Here is a 14,334-nt window from a genome sequence, read left to right as displayed (position 1 = left end):
CTAGAGTGCGCAATTCTTATCCGATTGGAATGAAATTTTGCACGACGTGTTTTGTTACGATATCCAACAACTGTGCCAAATATGGTTCAAATCGGTTCATAACCTGATATAGCTGCCATATAAACCGATCTTGGGTTTTGACTTCTTGAGCCTCTTGAGGTCGCAATTATTATCTGATTCGCCTGAAATTTTGTACGACGGATTCTCTCATGACCATTAACATACGTGTTTATTATGGTCTGAATCGGTATATAGCCCGATACAGCTCCCATATCAATCGATCTCTCTATTTTACTTCTTGAGCCCACAAAGGGCGCAATTCTTATTCGAATTGGCTGACATTTTACACAGGTCTCCAACATATAATTTAATTGTGGTCCAAACCGGACCAAATCTTGATATCGCTCTAAGAGCAGAGCAAATCTTTTCTTATATCCTTTTTTTGCCTAAGAAGAGATGCCGGGAAAAGAACTCGACAAATGCGATCCATGGTGGAGGGTATATAAGATTCGGCCCGGCCGAACTTAGCCCGCTTTTACTTGTTTGATATCAACCCTCCCCCTTACCCCAACAGTACTACCCAAAAATAAAAGTGGAGCGAACAATATGGGATTCAAATGACAGGTATTCAAGAGTAGAGTACATAATAAAAGTCGGGTCCAAGTGCCTTGGGGGCCGCCCCAGCCCCAAAACCCCTTCAAATAGGTTTATTTGACGATATACATGACAATATGGGACTCAAATGAAAGGTATTCGGGAGTAGACTACGAATATGGTCAAGAAGAAGAAATATGCTTTATGATTTGTTGATATCGGAAGGGGGCGTACCCTTTCCGCGTTCCCCAAAAATACCACCCAAAATGACAAGTGGACCGATAAAGACAATATGGATATCAAATGAAAGGTATTAAAAAGTAGAATACGAATATGGTATTAAAAATTGTGTCCAAGTACAAAAATGTCTAAAATAGACAAATTAGTCGGGCATATCAATATGAGGATTAAATGAAAAGTATTCGGGAGTACATTACGAGTCTGGCATACAAAATCAGATCGAAGTGTCGGGGGTCACCCCACCGCCTAAAAGCTCCTCAAATGGGCATATGACCCATCATGACTATATGAGACTCGGTTGGTTTGTTTGTTCCGTATAATCAAGAAGAGGTTATATAATTTTTCGATATCGGATGGTGGCTGACCCTCCCCTTACACCAAAAACGCCACCCAAAACCAAAAGAGGACTGATGGCCACAATATGGGTATCAAATGAAAGGTATTGGAGACTAGAAAAAGAATATCATATTAAATTTTGGGATCAAGAACCTAACGGGCCGCCCCAACCCAAAAACCTCTCTAAACAGAATTATTCGACGTTCCTATCAATATGGGACTCAAATAAAAAGTATCCGGCGGTAGATTACAAATGTGGCATAAAAAATTAGGTCCAAGTAATGGGAGCCCGCCTCACCCCCAAATACCCCTAAAAGGGCATATCAGCCGACCATGGCTATATCGGATTCAAATGAAAGATATTTGGGAGTAGATTAAAAATATGACATTAACATTTGCGTTCAAGTCAAGGTGGCTCTTTTCCACCTAAAAATACGTCGAATAGATTAGTTGACCCATTACGGCAATATGGGACTCAAATGAAAGGTATTTGAGAGTAGAAAACGAATTTGATATCGAATTTTAGGGGTGCGCCCTAAATAACCCCTTAAACTGAACTTTATTTGCGACTATGGCAATATGAAGCTCAAATCAACGGTATTTGGGAGTAAAGAAAAAATTTGATATCTATTTTCAGGGCAAAGTGCCCCAGCCCCAAAACACCCTCCAAATAGTTCATACTTACCCACCATGACACAATGGGGTTCAAAGTAAAGGAATTTCGGAGTGGACATGAATTTGATATCCATGTTTGAGTCGAAATATCTCCCCTAAAAAGCACTTCTCATAACCCTAATTTCAAAAATACCATTTCTCGGAGATTGGTATTGCGATTAGTTTGAAATTTTTTGCACTCTAACATTCACAAAAAAAACACGGTTTCTATTGTTGGGGACGGATGCCGCGGGGTCAGCCCAAAACCCGCCAAACGGATATATAGCCCAACCACGACAATATAGAGCCATGTGTTTGGAGAGCCGCCGCACCCCAAAATACCTCCCTATTATATAAAAGCTATTTGTATAATAGGGAGATAGTTTGCAATAAAGGGCATAAACCGACCTTTATGACCACGAACAGGCAAGAGGTACTGGATATTACCTATGTATCGGAAGATAAAAGTGGAAGAATATGCGACTGGGAAGTGTTGGATGACCGCAACTTCTCTGATCATCGTTATATTAGTTTCAACCTTGGAGAAAGTACTGCAGTAGTGGGTCCTCGGCTAAACAGAAGAAAGACAGATTGGGACAAATTTCGGCACAAATTCTGCACCACTATCCCTTCTATACCAGAAAAGGAAGTGGAAACTACGTAAAAAAGAGGTATGGTGGTCAAGCGCATCACGAAGGCCCTGAATGACTCGCTTGTGTCAGCATATTCCAGTGCCAAGCCAAGGGGCAAACAAAGACCGACATTTTGGACACCAGAGCTGATTGGTCTAAGGAAGGACTGCAGAAAACTCTTCAACAGAGCAAAAGCCACAAGAGCACCACACGATTGGGACATCTAAAAGGCTGAGCTAAGAACAAATCCTGGGTAGAATTCTGTAGCCCCGTGGAGGATACATCTGAGGTCTCTAGTCTGGGGAAGATTCTGTCTCGAGACCTTTTACGCTGGGGTATATTCAGAAGTCAGCGAACGTATGGACAATGTCTAGTGAGGAAACACTAGAACTACTCGTTGATACACATATCCCGGAAAATTCTCCAACTGACAACATGGCGCCAGAAGAGGTTGTCATTGGTATGCATTCGTCGGAGGTTATTAGGGAAATTGTGTCTGAGCCGAAAATCCTTTGGGCGATAAGAAGTTTCGACTCCTTTAAGTCGCCAGGCCCTGATGATGTATCACCGGTTGAATTACAAGCTGTGTCTGATAGACTGGTTCCCTGGCTTAGGGAAATGTCCAGAGGTATAAGATGTAGCATTAAATTCAGTGCATCAGATGGTGTCGTCCTCAGTGCGGTTGTGATACACAAATAAGGCATCCTTGAGATCCGGTTAAGTACTGAACGGTAGGTGGACTTTTGAAGCGCCGTCCATTAGACCACAACACCATATAGCATAATATAAGAATGTCATATCTACCCAGCACGAAGGTTATTTCCATTCCGAAAGCAGGAAAAACTTACCAGACGACGGCGAAGATTTTCGTTCTATTAGTCTGTCATCCTTTATGCTGAAGACTCTTGAGAGGTTAATAGAAACATATCATAGGGCAAAGATCCCTGGAAATCGCTTGTCGCTGCAGATCCCTGGAGATTGCCTGTGCATATAGTGAAGCCAAATCCACTGAAACAGCCCTTCACGACCTAGTCGGCTACTTAGAAGGTTCTCGCGCTGTCAAGGAATATACAATGGCAGCATTTCTTGACATTGAAGGTGATTTCAATAATGTATAACCGACGTCCAGGAGTGAAGGAGTTTCTAGGCATCAACTCTACTGTAAGAAAGTTTATTAATAACTTACTTACTAAAAGATGCATTACAGCAGGCTTGGGATCTGTGGATCTAAAAAGACGGGTCAGCAGAGGAACACCTCAAAGAGTTGTACAGTTCCCTTTACTTCAGAATATAGCCATTAATAATATATTATTGTCTCTGGAAGAACATGGTGTAAAAGTGGTCGCGTATGCTGGAAGTTCTACGTGCAACAGCAAAGTGGGCTACCGACATTGGTCTAGATATAAGTCCGTGCAAGACAGAAGTAGTACTTTTCAGCAGAAGTTACCTGCAGTGGAACCTGTCTCCTTGGGAGGAGAGAATGTTCCGTTTACAGAAAGCGCAAATTAGGGCAATTCCAAGAGGGCAATTGCCAAAAGTTGAGGGTTTAGACCGCGTGTCTTGCATTGGGTATATACCGCAGTTGTCACACCTATAATGCTATTTGGTGTTGTGGTCTGGTGGACGACGCTTCAAAAGTCCTGCAAGAGAGCCATTGGCAAAAGTTGGGGGGGTTTAGAACGCGTGTCATGCATTGGCTATATACCGCAGTTGCCAGACCCATAATGCTATATGGTGTTGTGGTCTGGTGGACGGCGCTCCAAAAGTCCACCAACTGCTCAATGCATAACCGGATCCAAAGGAAGGCTTGTTTGTGCATCATAGCCGCACTGAGGACGACACCACCTGATGCACTGAATTTAATGCTACATCTTATGGCTCTGGGCATTGTGGCTACCCAAATTGCAGCGACCACTGCTGTGAGGTTAAGGGAGCTTTTTCATTGGTCATGTGACGGCTACGGACACTGTGTTATCCTTGATACAATATCCGATGTCCCAGGCAGTGTGGATTACACCCTTCCTGAGCTGCTTTATTATAAAAAGTACGGTACCACTATTCCTGATAGAAACGAATGGAACTACGATATACCTCTTAGCAGAAGTTACATAGCCTTCTATACGAATGGTTGCAAACTAAACGACCAGGTGGGCTTTGGGGTGTTCTCTAAAGATCGAGAACTGGTCATATCCAAAAGGTAACCCGACCACTGCAGTGTGTTTCAAGCGGAGATCCTTGCTATTAAGCGAGAGGTGGAATGGCTAAGATATAATGTCATAACGGCGATTGGCATAAATATCGTCTCAGATAGCCAGGATAGACGTATTTCTGAACACAAAAACCGTCCTCGACTGTCGCAGATCTCTCAACATGATGGCTGAACAGTTCAAAATTCACCTGTTCTAAATGCCGGGCCACAGAGATATCCCAGGAAAACAGAAGCATACTAGCATGCAAGACTAGGAACTACCTTAACATTCCAGGGATACTGGAATCTGTAGGTATGCCTCTAGCAACATATAAGCTAAGTTTTCAGGACGAATGACAATTGGTTACAAAAAGGGGAAGAGGTCTACCACCTTGCTGTCATTGGCTGGAACAGACGTCTCAGTCATTGTGTCCGTCATGACAGGTCACTGTCTAATCGGAAAACGTGCTGACACACTTAATGTTGCCAGCAACGACTTTTGCAGAAGCTGCATCTAGTTTGGAACCTTTCGTGTAGAAGTCTATGTAACTTCTGTTACCAGGGATATCGCAGTTCCAATCGGTTCTATCAGGAATAGTGAGTGGTACAGTACTTTTTATCAAAAAGCGGTTCAGGTAGAGTGTAATCCACACTGCCTGGAACATCGGATATTGTATCAAGGTTAACACAGTGTCCGTAGCGGCCACATGACCAATGAGAGAGCTCCCTTAACCTCACGGCAGTGGTCGTTGCAATTTGGGTAGCCACAATGTTCAGAGGCATAAGATGTAGCATCAAATTCAGTGCATCAGATGGTGTCGTCCTCAGTGTGGCTGTGATGCACAAATAAGCCATCCTTTGGATCGGGTTAAGTATTGAGCAGTAGGTGGACTTTTGAACCGCCGTCCATCAGACCACAGCACCATATAGCATAATATGTTTGACAACTGCAGTATACACCCAATGCATGACACGCTGTCTAAACCTCCAACTTTTGCCAATGGCTCTCTTGAAGGTGCATAGGGCAAGAGTTGCCTATATTGCCCCCTCCAAAATGATGGATTTGAAGTTCAATTTCCGAACTAGCAAAATTCCCAGGTACTTTCTGTAAATGGAACATTCTCTCCACCCAAGGAGGTTCTCCAGGTTCCACTGCAGGCAACTTCTATCTCCTGCTGAAAAGAACTACTTCTGTCATCACGGATTCACGCCTAGACCACTTTCGGTAGCCCACTTTGCTGTGACACATAGAGTTTCCTAAGAGTGCTGGGAAACTTCACCTAACCGCAATAGCCACGTCATCAGCATACGTGACCACTTGCACAGCTTTTTCTTTCAATAATATATGTGCTGGGGTCTTAAACGAATATTTCGATGTGTTACAAACGGAATGACAAAATAAGTATACCCCCATCCTATTGTGGAGGCTATAAAAATCCCCTGAATGACCGGACAGATTCGCCACATTGGGAAAGAGGTCAGCAGACTTTATAACAGAGGACGGCGTAAAAAAGAGGCAGCTTATCGAAATGTTTACTACCCAGGATGCAAGAAGTACAATGAGGTGGTCAGAGCGGCAAAACGTGCTTCCTGGAAGCTTTTCTGCCAACAAGTCGATTAAGGTAATGACGCAGCCAAGTTCAGAAAGATTTTCTCAAAAACCCATCTCTAAACTGTGGAGTTAGAAGACGACATGGAAAAGAGAACAGAGACAATGGAAGACATGTTGAGGCCTTTGATAGAAAAGCACATAACACAGGAGACGACAGGACTCTTGAAAACACCGCAATCTTGGATTAATGAGGTTAATCGACGGCTTCACATTAAGGATTTTATAGCAAAGGAAGCCTTGAGGACCCGGACCTGATGGAATATATTAGGCGTTACTACAAAAGGAGGCGGACTATCTGACGCCCCATTTGGCTACCAACTTGGGACTTGGGAAACTTGAAATTGGCCAATGAATTTTCTAGGCAATGAGGTTGGGTTGTTTATTTCCCATCCCATGTTGGTGGGCAGATGAAAGGCTTCTACACCATTTGTAATTCATATACTTTCCTAATTTTTATAACAACTTTAAACTACTGGTTATTGAAAGAACTTCTCCAATGACCATATGTGCATTGTGTAATAACCAATACCACAATCTTTTAGCTAAATGAAAACTCTTAGAAGAAATATGAAAACATTAGAGTATCGAGAAAAACATGCACAACATAGTTTTCTTTTACTTCTGTAGCTTTTCATTAGTATACGAACAAGAATTATATGACGAAGTAGAAAAATTCTTCTTCGTCAAGAAGTTTATGAATATGGCCCCATATAATGAAGATGATGCTGAAGATCTTTTAGGGCCATCCATGCCCAGTGGGGGGGGGGGGGGAAGGCGTATTGGCAAATTGCCCCATGCACATTCAAGTGATGGTTGATGGTGTTGTATATCAAATATTTTATTTTAAAAGCATTGAAAAGAAATATAAAACTTTAATAACTACTAATTTGAAGAAACTCTCTCAAGCAAACACACATGCAAAGTAGTATAGCGCATATAAAAGAAGCACAAATACATACAGCCATTGAACATCTTGTATGAATGTTGCTGTAATTGGAATGATGGATAATAATGGAGTTCAAAGATTAAAAATTAAAGCATATCCAATAGGGGAAGGCAAGAATCGGACAGTGGCCACTATGTATGTTTGTTTGTTTGTGTGTTCCTTATAGACTCAAAAAGGGCTGAACCGATTTCCTGGAAATGTTCACAGATGGTGCATAATCATCCCGTGGTGAAAAAAGGGTACTATATTTTTTGATATCTGAAGGGGGGGACGGACGCTCCCCCTTAACCTAATTATCAGAAATGCCAGATCTCGGAAATGGGTGACGCGATTTAACCGAAATTTTGTGTGCTCTCCTATAGTAACCTAAAAACAAAAATTTGGTATCCAAATTTCGGATGGGGTACCTAGGGGGGCCGCCCCACCCCCAAAACCTACCAAATATATATATAGCCCAATCAAGACAATATGGGACTCAAATGAAAGGTATATAAGAGTAGAAAACTTTTATGATATCCAATTATCGGACTAAGTAAGTGGGGGACCACCCCAACCCCCAAAACACTAAATCGGACTTTTTTTTCATGTAACCAACACGCAGGGGATGTCCCCTATATATACAGTACATTGCGTTGGCAATTAGGAAAGTTAAGGGTTGGAGGGGGGAAAGAGGAAGTAGTGTTTATTGATATTAGTCTTAAATTTCTGAACATCAATATCGGTGGGACGGACATTAGCCGGAAGTCGATTCCACATACGAATGGTTCGGGCGAAAAATTAATTTTCTCGGTAATGCATGGTTCGGTCGACTGGCCAATCAATTACAAACGGGTGTGAGATACTGGCAAGTCTTGTATTCCTGGTGAACAACCTAACGTCAGGGATAAAAAGACGAATATCCCTGACAATGGGGTATGTCAATTAGACTGGGGGTTAATTCGGCTACTCGACATGGGTATGTCAGTTAGACTGCCAGACGAGTGCACCAAGTTTCAGACCGAGGTCTGTGGCATTACCTTGGCTGCTATGGAGATCCGGAGGATGGGTATATCACCTTTGAAACTCAGGATATATATGGACAATATGGCGGGCCTCTATGCCTTCAATTTATGAACGATGAGCTCGATGTGCGTGTCGCCGTTGTTTGAGGGCCCTGTACGCACTCCTGTCTCATGACGTTGTGTTGGCCTGGGTCCACGGATACATGGGTGTTTTGGGAAATGAAAAGGCGAACGAGTATGTCAGAAGGGGATTCTCTACAAGCAGACCTTGTGTAGGTCTTGTAGAGGAGATGGCCAGTGCGGGGGCGTTGGCAAGGGAATCAGTGGAGGGTTGTCGGATTGTCAGAGCACTTTGTCCATCGCGGGAGACGCTTCTTCGCCGATCCCGGCGAGCTTGCAAATGTACGAGTATCTCTAGTGAGTCTCCTCAGATAAGCAGATAAGAAGGATTTAATTCGACAAGGGAAGCGATGAGATCTTCAACGCGTTGTCATGCATGTGCAGACGCGGATCACCAACGCTTGGCACTTGGCGAGTGAATAAAATTTGGTATAATTACGTCCTTTTGAATGACGCAGGTCAAGTTCTTGAACGAGCCAAATCGGACCATATTTGGATATAGCTGCCATATAGACCGATCTGCCGATAAAGGGTTTGAAGGCCATAAAAGCTTAATTTTTATCTGATTTCGCTGAAATTTGAAATAGTGAGCTATTTTAAGCCTCCCGATATCCGAACCAAATATGGTTTAGATCGGACTATATTTAGACATAACTGCCATATAGACCGATCCGTCGATCAAGGGTCTGAAGCCCATAAAAGCTTTATTTATTACCCGACTTCGCTGAAATTTAAAAAAGTGAGTTATTTTAACCAACCTATTGTAAATATGGTTCAGATAGGACTATATTTAGATATAGCTGCCATATACACCGATCTCCCGATAATGGGTCTGAAGCCCATAAAAGCTTTATTTTTTATGCGATTTCGCTGAAGTAAGCTCATAAGAAATAAGAAACTGTGAGTAGTTTTAGGCCTCTGCATATCCGATGCAAATATGGTTCAGATCAGACTACATTTAGATATAGCTGTCTGGTATTGTGTCCCCACCTTAGTGCCTGTATCTATGTGTCGCAAAAACCCCCAGGCCCACTCTGTCCTCTAGCTTTGATCCATCCGTCAATCCGAGGTTAAAGTGTATGTATGTATATCCGAGTATACGAAGTTAGGCTCGAGATAAACACCGCAAAAAATCTTTTCCTATACTCTAGCCTGGTTAAGAACCCAGGGATTTAGCGAAGCACAGTGGGAAAAAATCGAAAAAAATCAATACAAAATATGCCGTGTGAGAACGGGTTGAGACATGTCTTTAAAATTTGAAATGGTTAAAGCTAAGGTTCTAAACTATATGACGTTTAACTGAGTAATCCGCTGTGGACTCTTGTCGAGGCAAAGTTGTTGTTAATCTTGTCACGTATCCAAATCATGCAAAATACCAAGGAGAAAATCAGACCATAAATAAAGATTAGTCAGCCCAAACAATTTTCGAAGTACCAAGGTGACCAACTTAAAGGCGCCGGGCAACCTTAAAGCCATCAAATTTCAAAGGGATACCTCCATCGTTTCTCACATTGCGTATTTTTTACTAGTTTTTTTTCGATTTTCTCCCACTGTGCGACGTAGGCACACATGCTAGCCAACGCACCATGTTGGCTTCCATATAAAAACACAAAGCTAAAAATCTATCATGCCTATTGCCACCATATAACCAATATATCGACTATTTGCAATACATTCATGCATACAATATTAGTTATAAAAACAACAACAACGACAACAGCAGTAACAACAACAACTATAATAATAATAAAAACATCAATTTGAAATATAAAAATCATATTAGAAAATTTTCTCGAAAATAATTTCAAGAAACTCTAGATGACCACAAGAAAATTTCATTTTTCCTTCCTTTCACATATATGGACTTTCTTTCCTTCTTGCTGTATGTGTGTGTGTGTGTGTGTGAATGCCTTAATGCTGCCACTGCTGCTATGGCTACTGTATGCTGTTGCTGTGTGCTGTTTGTTGTTTTAGCCTTTTTAACTTGTCCAATATACACTTCACTTATGTTTTACAAGGATATCTTTGTACAAGAAAACTATGTTTATTATGTGCTTGTGTTAGACGGAGCGGGAGAGAGAGAGAGTGAGAGGAAGAGTTTCCAAAAATTTACTTAAAAGTTATGGTCAAGTTAAAAGTTTATTGTTGATTGAACACTAATTAAGTTTGTTGCCTCAAATTGTTGTTCTACCATTTTTGTTTCTTGTTTTTGCACCAAGTTTTTATATGAGTTTAGGTTTCATTCCATGTATGTGCTTCCTAATGAAAGACAATTTTGATGGAAATATAGAAAAAAGAAAACCGAAATACAACAAAACTAAAAATCAGCATATAAGGAACTTAATACCGAAAGAGGTTTGCTCTAATCAATTCAAATTGCAATGTGTATACAAATAAAAAAAAAATAATATGGTGTTTAGCTTGCTTAAGGAAGGCTTAGAAAATTCGATTGTAAATGTTGTAGTATGCGATAAGCTGGAAGTTTTAGAAATAATTAAAGTTTTTAATTTTTTTTTTTTAATGCAATGGATTAGAAATGGATATTTGTGTTGTTAAGAGACTTGGCTAAGTTCTTAAAGAATTGAAAGCTTCATTAAAAATTTCCATTTTTTAATATGCCATAGGGGCTTATTGTAAATAAATATACTTAGGTTCCTATACATGTTAACAGCGAAAGCCGACAGTTTTACATTTTCAAAGTGATACATACACGAGTGATGCATGCACTCGCAGATCCCTTAAATTCTTTGTTATAAACTGGAAGCTCGATTCTGAAATCGACAAAAAAAACGACAAAGTCCGTACGTAACTAATTTAGTACATAAAATTTCATACCAACATTTTAACTGTAGCATGGTTATAGGCGGGCGAACATTGCTACATCTAAATACAGTCCGATCCGAACCATATTTGGGACGGATGTCGGGAGAACTAAGACAACCCACTATTTCAAATTTCAGCTAAATCGGGTAATAAAAAGAGCATTTATGGGCTTCAGACCCTTTATCGGCAGATCGGTCTATATGACAGCTATATCTAACTATAGTCCGATCTGAAGCATATTTAGGACCTATGTTAGGAGGTGTAAAACTACTCAATCTTTCAAATATCAGCGAAATCGGTTAAAAAATAAAGCTTTTATGGGCTTTATACCCTTTTTCTGGAGATCGGTCTATATGGCAGCTATACCTAAATATATTCCGATTTGATCAATATTTATGTCAGATATCAGGAGGCTTAAGATAATCTTCTGTTTCAAAATTCAGGGAAATCGGTTAAAAAATAAAGCTTTTATAGGCTTTAGACCCTTTATCTGGAGATCGGTTTATATAGCAGCTATACCTAAATATAGTACGATTTGATCCACATTTATGTCAGATATCAGGAGGCCTAAAATTATCCTCTGTTTCAAATTTTAGCGAAATCGGTTAAAAAATAAAGCTTTTATGGGCTTTAGACCCTTTATCGGCAAATCGGTCTATATGGCAGCTATATCTAACTATAGTCCGATCTGAAGCATATTTGGGTCCTATGTAAGGAGGCATAAAACTACTCAATGTTTAAAATTTCAGCGAAATCGGTTAAAAAATAAAGCTTTTATGGGCTTTAGACCCTTTATCTGGAGATCGGTCTATATGGCAGCTATACATTAATATAGTCCGATGTGATTCATATGTATGTCAGATATCAGGAGGCTTAAGATAGTCCTCTGTTTCAAATTTCAGCGAAATCGGTTAAAAAATAAAGCTTTTATGGGCTTTAGACCCTTTATCGGCAAATCGGTCTATATGGCAGCTATATCTAAATATAGTCCGATCTGAAGTATATTTGGGTCCTATGTTAGGAGGCGTTAAACTATTTACTATTTAAAATTTCAGCGAAATCGGTTAAAAAATAAAGCTTTAATGGACTTCAGACCCTTTATCGGCAAATCGGTCTATATGGCAGCTATATCTAAAAATAGTGCGATCTGAACCACATTTGGCTCCTATGTAAGGAGGCATAAAACTACTCAATGTTTGAAATTTCAGCGAAATCGGTTAAAAAATAAAGCTTTTATGGGCTTTAGACCCTTTATCTGGAGATCGGTCTATATGGCAGCTATACATAAACATAGTCCGATGTGATTCATATGTATGTCAGATATCAGGAGGCTTAAGATAGTCCTCTGTTTCAAATTTTAGCGAAATCGGTTAAAACATAAAGCTTTTATGGGCTTTAGACCCTTTATCGGCAAATCGGTCTATATGGCAGCTATATCTAACTATAGTCGGATCTGAAGCATACTACGGTCGTATGTTAGGAGGCGTAAAACTACTCAATGTTTCAAATTTCAGCAAAATCGGTTAAAAAACAAAGCTGTTATGGGCTTTAGACCCTTTATCGGCAGATCGGTCTATATAGCAGCTATATCTAACTATAGTCGGATCTGAAGCATACTACGGTCGTATGTTAGGAGGCGTAAAACTACTCAATGTTTCAAATTTCAGCGAAATCGGTTAAAAAACAAAGCTGTTATGGGCTTTAGACCCTTTATCGGCAGATCGGTCTATATAGCAGCTATATCTAAAAATAGCCCGATCTAAACCACATTTGGGTCCTACGTTAAGAGGTCGCTGTTTCAAATTTCAGCGAAATCGGTTAAAAACTAAAGGTTTTATTGGCTTTAGACCCTTTATCGGGAGATCGGTCTATATAGCAGCTATACCTAAATATATTCCGATTTGATCAATATTTATGTCAGATATCAGGAGGCTTAAAATACCCCTTTGTTTCAAATTTCAGCGAAATCGAGTAATAAATAAAGCTTTAATGGGCTCCAGATCCTCTATCGGCAGATCGGTATATATGGCAGCTATATATAAATATAGTCCGATATGGACCATATTTGGGTCAGATGTCGTGTGGCCAAAAACTACTCACTATTCGAAATCGGTTGAAAAATAAAACATTTATGGGCATTAGACCCCTTCATCGGAAAATCGGTCTATATAGCAGCTATATCCAAATACGGTCCGATTTGGCCCATTCAAGAATTTAACCAGCGTGCATCAACAATACGTATCTGTGCCAAATTTCAGCTCAATATCTCAATTTTTGAAGGCTGTCGAGTGATTACAACAGACGGATGGACAGACACACGGACATAGTTAAATCGTCTTAGAATTTTTACGACGATCCAAAACTATATATACTTTGTGGGGTCGGAAATTGATATTTCGATTTGCTGCGTACGGAATGATTAAATGAATATACCACCTATCCTACGGTGGTGGGTATAACAAGTAAAAGTGTACTAAGTTCGGCCGGGCCGAACCTTGGCCATATTCTGCTAAAATATGGGAGCTATATTTGGTTATAGACCAATTTGGACCGTACGTGGAACAGTTGTTGAAAGACATAACAGAACACTACGTGCATAAATTCAGCCAAATCAGACGAAAATTGCGGCTTCCAGGGGCTCAAGTAGTCAAATCGGGAGATCGGTTCATATGGGAGCTATATCTTGATCTACACCGATATAGCCCATTTGCAATCCCCAACGACCCACATAAATATTTAGTATGTGTGGAAAATTTCAAGCGGCCAGCTTTACGTGTTCGACCGCTATCGTGATTTCGACAGACGGACATGGATTAATCGATGCAGAACGTCGAGGCAATCAAGAATATATGTACCTAATGGGCTCTTAGACGATTGTTTCGAGGTGTTACAAACGGAATGAATAGATTAATATGCCGCCATCCTATGGTGGTGGGTACAACAAGTAAGAGCGTGCTAAATTCGGCCGGGCTGAATCTTATATACCCTCTCCCATGGATCGCATTGGTCGAGTTGTTCGCGCGGTATCTCATTTTAGGCAATCAAAAAATAATGAAAAAGAATTGTTATGCTGTTGGAGCTATATCAAGCTAAAGTCCGATTCTGACCATAAATAAATTGAATGTAGAAGACCATAGTAGATAAGAATTGCGCCTTGTAGGGGCTCAAGAAACAGTATCGGAAGATGG

This window comes from Stomoxys calcitrans, chromosome 5, assembly GCF_963082655.1.
Source record: "Stomoxys calcitrans chromosome 5, idStoCalc2.1, whole genome shotgun sequence".
In the NCBI taxonomy this organism is placed as follows: Eukaryota; Metazoa; Arthropoda; class Insecta; order Diptera; family Muscidae; genus Stomoxys; species Stomoxys calcitrans.
This window is presented reverse-complemented; position numbering follows the sequence as displayed.